Source organism: Podarcis bocagei, assembly GCF_964188305.1.
Source record: "Podarcis bocagei genome assembly, chromosome: 11".
NCBI lineage: Eukaryota > Metazoa > Chordata > Lepidosauria > Squamata > Lacertidae > Podarcis > Podarcis bocagei.
The window spans coordinates 47204694-47211594 of record NC_138136.1 but is presented as its reverse complement, the minus strand read 5'-3'; the positions used below and the strand labels follow the sequence as shown (position 1 = coordinate 47211594).

Sequence of the window (6901 nt, the reverse complement as noted above, 5' to 3'; positions counted from 1 at the left end):
TGGTCGTTTCATCACTCCTTCCTGTTGAAGGTTGTGGCCCAGGGAGAGAGAGGAAAATCCTGGAGGTAATCCACTGGCTGCGCAGGTGGTGCCATCAGGAATTGGACACAGTACTCCAGGTGTGGTCTGACCAAGGCAGAATAGAGTGGTACCATGACTTCTCTTGAACTGGACACTATACTTCTGTTGATGCAGCCTAGAATAGCATAAGCTTTTTTTGCTGCTGCATCACACTGTTGACTCATGTTAAGCTTGTGGTCCACCAAGACCCCTAGATCCTTTTCACTTGTACTGCTAGTAAGCCATGTGCCCCAGCTCCAGCCCCACCCCATCTATGTGAATATGTTGCTGCACACGTAGGGTTCCTCCTCATGCTTGCCAAACACAGGGGTGTGTGGTCACAGGGGCTAGCAGGTGGAGCCTCGTTCCCCCTCTCAGTGCATAAACTTTGAACACTGCTAAGGAGAAAAGGGCTTGCCCAGTGCACAAAATGACGCAGAGAGATCGGTACTATTTACCTAATGATTTCATAAGGAATCTGGGAATGTGGAAAGGAGTGGAGATTAGTATATAGTATATAGTTGCAGTGGATAATAAAGGAGCAGTCCTATGCCAAACATACGTTCTGCCCACAGAATTCCTCCTCCGAAAATGCCACTGAAATCCTAGTTCCTCTCTTTCAAGAACATCTGGGTTTGGGCTCTTGTTGTTTACATGTTTGCCAGCCTTGCACTCTTATTCAAAACAAAACAAAACCAATATCTCCCCGTCCAAAACATTTCTCATTCCAACTTCTCTCCCCGCCCTCCCCTGTTAAATATCCTGTCTGGATTAATATCTGCGTGTGTTCTGAAAATATCCAGAAATCTTTCTGGGGTCATATGTGTTTTGTTCTTAAAGACTTCGGACTGCAACAGACACTTTAAACTCTTGCAGTTTGCAGGAGTACAGTACGGAATATGCATGTGAAGGTCGGCACTTTTAATATTGTTGAATGTTGGTGGAACGCCCATTTCATTGGAATCACAAAACCTTAATTGCTCCATCATGTTGCTGGATAGGAAGAGTCTATGGAAATTTACAGGAACGCGAATGGGACCAGTGACTGGGAAGGTTTAATGCATTGACCTACTGCGCCATCTAGCAGGAACTCAACAGACTTTTTTCCCTCCACTGGCCCTTGAGCAGATAACTCTGAACAAATCTGTGTGGTCTTGGCAGCAGCATCACAGCACAAGTATGTGAGTGCATTAAAGACTAAAGGCATGGAAATGATTCTCCTTGAGAGATACAAAGCAGAGCTCTTTTTGATGGAGACAAATACGGCAAAACATGCATGCATAAGCACCAACACCTCTTTTTCAACTAAAGCTTTTTTTCAGCCAAATCTGTACCACTTCAGAAGCTATGAGTATTGTAACCATCCTGGCATTGACAATCTCATTCCCTGTTAATTTCTCTGGTGCCTTTTTAACGCTTACGAACACCAGTTGCTGGGATCACAAGTGGGAGAGTGAGCAGGAGATGCTATTGTGTTCCTGTCCGGCTTTGTAGACTTCCTAGAGGATTGGGGTGGCGATAGAATGCTGGACTAGATGGGCTTGAGGTCTAATCTAGGATTAAGCCCCATTGCGCTTGAAACAATTGAACTCACAAGATATGGCAATGGCTACATGATTGCATTGCTTTACAATGAGAGTGGACAAATTCATACAGGAAAGGTTTACTGGATATGTTTAGCTGAGACATCCATGCTCAGAGGTAATGTACAGTGGTACCTCGGGTTAAGTACTTAATTCGTTCCGGAGGTCCGTTCTTAACCTGAAACTGTTCTTAACCTGAAGCACCACTTTAGCTAATGGGGCCTCCCGCTGCTGCCGCGCCGCCAGAGCACGATCATCCTGAAGCAAAGTTCTTAACCTGAAGCACTATTTCTGGGTTAGCGGAGTCTGTAACCTGAAGCATATGTAACCCGAGGTACCACTGTACTTCAGAATAACAAATTCAGGGGAGGAAACAATGAGTGAGGGCTCTTCTTTTTAAGCCCTCTTTCTGGACTTCCTGGAGGTATCCAGTTAGCCACTGTTGAGTAGAGGATGCTGGAGCAAACAAAGACACCTTGGTTTCATCCAGCAGGAGTCATGTTAGGTTCTCTGGGTCACCTGCTACTCTAGAATGCAACATCTGCTTAATATCCATGCTGTAAAATGGGGTTGGACTTCAGCCTTGTTGGATCATCGTTGTTGTCATTGTTGTTTACTAAAACCCCAAAATCTACCAATCTGAGCTCGCCGCAAGAGACATAACCGGGTGCACTCTGAGCACATTCTGAGCCCAGGGATTTATTTCCAAAACTGAACAGAATCCTTTTGCACAAAAATCCTAGTTAACTTTCTTCATTTCAGCAGCATGATTTTGGTGGGGAAAGTCATTTGTTTATTAAGCAATTGGCAGCCAGAAATGCTAGAAACAGGGTAGCCAACTTGGCGTCCTGCAGATGTAAAAGTTAAAGGGACCCCTGACCATTAGGTCCAGTCATGACCGACTCTGGGGTTGCGGCGCTCATCTCGCTTTATTGGCAATGGGAGCTGGGGTACAGCTTCCGGATCATGTGGCCAGCATGACTAAGCTGCTTCTGGCGAACCAGAGCAGTGCACGGAAACGCCGTTTACCTTCCCACCGGAGCGGTCCCTATTGATCTATTTGCACTTTGACGTGCTTTCGAACTGCTAGGTTGGCCGGAGCTGGGATGGAGCAATGGGAGCTCACCCTGTTGCGGGGATTCGAACCTCTGACCTTCTGATCGGCAAGCCCTAGGCTCTGTGGTTTAACCCACAGCACCACCCGCGTCCCGTCCTGCAGATGTAGTTGGATTATAACAACTGGAGGGCACGGCATTGGCTATCCTTGCCCAAGCTGATCATACCATAAATAATCCAAAGATTTCCCAGCAGATCACAATCTACTTTCTGCCTTCCCCTGCATTAATACACAGTAGAGAAGTGACTGTCTGTAAAACATTTGAAAGAGGACTGGGGGGATCTAATAACAGCAACAATTTTTCCTCCCCTGGATATCTGAGTCAACTCAGGCGGTGAAACAAGACTCTTAAAAATGACATCACTGTGTCAATTTCCCCCTCTCTTCCTAGGGACATGTAGAAACTCATACCCTATCCTATGACGTTATCCTGTTACGTGCTTTCCTGCCCATATTCTACTCTTAGTGTTTGGTTCTGCCCCTCCTCAATGGGTCAGGAGGAGAGCTGTCCACCACTGTAAGTGTTTAAAGTGCTCCTGATACATTTATCCACTTAAACATTCATTTGGAGCCAGAAACACAATCTGTTATTATTTTTTTAAGGAGAAGAAACTGTTCCCAGAAGCAGAAAGGAGTTAGCTTCAGGATATAGTGCTTAAACGTTTTCGGTATGTTGCTATGGTTCCTATTGTGTTGTTGTATTGTTATGAAATTATTCTTGTGATGGTTGATCTTGTGATGTATTCCTGTTTTCTTCGCTGTAAGCCACTTTTGAGCACCATCCTTTTTGTGGAAATGCAGCATACAAAGAAGACGCTGTAGACAAGGGAATGCCTTACCCCATGTGCTCTTGCTGCCCACTCCAAGGTCACATGTACAATATGTCATATGTGTGTGTATGCTCACTGGGTGACCTTGGGCCAGTCACCATCTCTTAGCCTAACCAGAATTACAAGGTTGTTGTGAGGATGAGAACCTCCTTGGAAGCTAAAAGTAGTACATAAATGTAATAAATAAACCACACACACGTGTATGTGTGTATATAGGTATATGTATATAGATATATGAATGTAAGGTAGTAAAAATATACCCAACTTTTAGAAAACATCTGAAGGAAGCCCTGTATGGGAAGTTTTATTGTTTGATGTTTTATTACGTTTTTATATATGCTGGAAGCCATCCAGAGTGGCTGGGGCAACCCAGCCAGATGGGCGGGTTATTGTTGTTGTTGTTGTTGTTGTTGTTGTTGTTGTTGCTGCTGTTGCTGTTAAGTTTATTTATATTGCACGTGTGAATGTGCCCAAACCAGACGTAGTTCTTGGGTTTCCCGTGCAATTTCTTGTTAGAAAAGCCGGCGGACGTCTGGGGGCGCAGAACAGGAGCGCGGCGCCCAGCCTTCCTTGTCACTTCCTGAAGGTGCCACATTCCTCCGTACTCGGTGTACGAGGGAACAGAAAAATCTCCCCAAAACCCACAGCAGCGGCGGCGAGCGAGGCTTTCGCAAGAGCGCAGAGTGCCAGACGCCGGTCAGCTTCCGTGGAAAAGACGTGCTTTCCCCGCAACTCGAGGATGATTGATTCACGCCAGGAAGGGCGGAGGAGGTCGGGCCAGGCTGCCCCCGCCGCGAGCGAAAGCGAACTCGGCGCAACTTCCCTCGCGATGCCGCTCTTTGCCTTAAAAGTACCCGAAAGCGAACTCTCTTGGCCGGCACCACAAAAACACCAGCTGCTACCTAACTTTGGTCGGGTCGCACCGTCCCGGTCGCTGTGCCATTTTCCTGATGGGAATTCTCCCTCCCCCCATCCCAGTTAAAGGTTTCGGGACGGGGGTGGGGCGCTGACTCCCACACCCTTTTCTCCCCGCCCCCTCCAAAGTTCCCCCGTGCGCATTGAAAGGGAGCGACACGCGGCGGCGGCAGCAGCGAAATCTCCTGGTTCCCCCATCTCTTCTCGACCCTCTAGCGGGGGTCCCACGGGCGACGTGAGTATCCCCACCTCCATTGCTGGGCCTCTTCGCGCCCTTCGTTTCTCTCCCCCCCCCCAACCCGGAATCTTGAAAACAAGAGTGTGTCACTCTCCTCCCCCCCCCCCCTCTCCCTGTCTGGCGATGCTCGTGAGCCAGGAGGGACAAAAATCGAGCGGGTCGTAGTTCTGAATGGTCACACAGCGTCAGGTTTATAGCTCAGAGCAGGTTATTGCGACGACCAACCAACACAGACAGCTTGGGGGGAAAGGATTAGACAAACTGTTGCTTGGACAAGATTTTGGCTTCACCCAGTTCTGTTGCCATGACCAGTGCCAACCTTACTGTATGCTTGTGAAACATGGACCACTTCTAAGCACCATCTCTAACTCCTCGAAAGATTCCATCAATGTCTCCGAAAATTTTTACACATGACTTGGGAAGACAGGCGAACTAATACCAGTGTACTGGAAGAAGCAAAGATCACCAGTATTAAAGCAATGATTCTTCAACATCAGCTTCGTTGGACTGGTTATGTTGTGCGGATGCCTGATTATCGTCTTCCAAAGCAATTACTCTATTCCGAACCTAAAAATGGAAAGCGTAATGCTGGTGGTCAACAGAAGAGGTTTAAAGACTGTCTCAAGGCAAATCTAAAAGTAGTATAAAGGTGAAGGTACCCCTGACCATTAGATCCAGTCGTGGCCGACTCTGGGGTTGTGCGCTCATCTCACTCTATAGGCTGAGGGAGCCGGCGTTTGTCCGCAGACAGCTTCCGGGTCATGTGGCCAGCATGACATAAACACCAACAATTGGGAAACACTGGCCTGTGAGCACTCCAATTGGAGAACAGCCTTTACCAAAGGTGTCATGGGCTTTGAAGACACTCGGACTCAGGAGGCAAGGGAGGAACATGCTAAGAGGAAGGCACGCTTGGCAAATCTACACCGTGATCAACTCCTGCCTGGAAACCAATGTCCTCACTGTGGAAGGACGTGTGGATCCAGAATTGGCCTCCACAGTCACTTACGGACTCATTGTTAAAACCATGTTTAAGGAAGACAATCTTACTCGTCTATGAGTGATCGCCAAAGAAAGAAGAAGACAACTTGAATAAAATATTTGGGGGGGAGGTAAGCCCCACCCTGCATAATCAATCACATGACCTGGCTTACACACGCCATTTGAATGGGAATTCCCCTCAACTTGGGAGGCATTCCCTCAAATATTTTATTGGGGACTGAAGGGACCTCTGCCTCTGAACTCTGAAGGAGTTAGCTTCATCAGAAGGTGGCGATTTTGGGTTGCTCTCTGTTCTTTAAAGCCTTGAAGGCAGGTACCTAACAGGTGGGAACCTTCCTAAGTCTTGTGCTGAGACAAAGTTGTCGTTGTTGCAGCAGGTTGTGTTATACTGAGTCCGGCCGTCGGTCTATGGTGTTTCAGTGGCCATATGTTTCCTGGAAGAGCACAGTAGGCCTCTTGTGGTCCTACGCCTCAGTGGCTGATGCTCAGGATGCAGGCTGCCTCTGAACCCACAGGTGATGCATAGCCATGATGATGATGCTTTTGTTTATGCCCCAGCCCACTTTGCGTTCTGAAGCCATCTGAGGTGGCAGCAGTTGAGGCAACTTGTGGTTAACAAATTCCAGAGTTTTAACTGTCCTATGCTTTTTCTTGCCAGCCTCTCGCCATTTGCCGAATGTGCTTTGTCAGAAATCTCACGTCAAGCAAGGCAGCAAAGTAGGGTGGCCTTTACTGGCGAAATAAGAGGCAGAAAAATGCAAGAAAATTCAGTTTTAATAGCTCGGATATCAAGAAACCATTTTCATGATTTCAAGTTACAAGAAAGGAGATTCTGAGGAAGAACTTTTCTTCCTCAGAGCTGTTCAATGGTCTCCCTCAGGAGGTTGTGGACTCCCCTTCCCTGGAAGTTTTAAAACAGAGGTTGGATGGCCATCTGTCATGGATGATCTAGCTGAGATTCCTGCATTTGACTAGATAGATGACTCTCATGGTCCCTTCCAACTCTACAGTTCTATGATTCTATATGAAGATTCGCTTGTCTCTATCCTCTTTCTCCACACCATGCAAATCGGCCATTTCCCATCTCCCTCTCCCCCTTACTTTCCTTTTCTCAACACTATAAAGCCAACAATGTAATGACATTTCCACTCAATAA

General features: G+C 47.2%; 1 protein-coding gene across 6 annotated transcripts in view; it reads left to right on the top strand.

Annotated features, from left to right (window-relative positions):
- Positions 1-4351: 4351 nt before the first annotated feature.
- OSMR (oncostatin M receptor) overlaps positions 4352-6901 on the top strand; it is a 46320-nt gene continuing 43770 nt past the window's right edge. For 4 of the 6 annotated variants that reach the window (XM_081212727.1, XM_081212729.1, XM_081212730.1 and 1 more), the window contains exon 1: positions 4352-4740. The gene's annotated coding sequence lies outside the window, so the exon portion shown is untranslated. The remainder of the gene's footprint in view (positions 4741-6901) is intronic. The other 2 variants (XM_081212732.1, XM_081212731.1) reach the window with 1 other exon arrangement.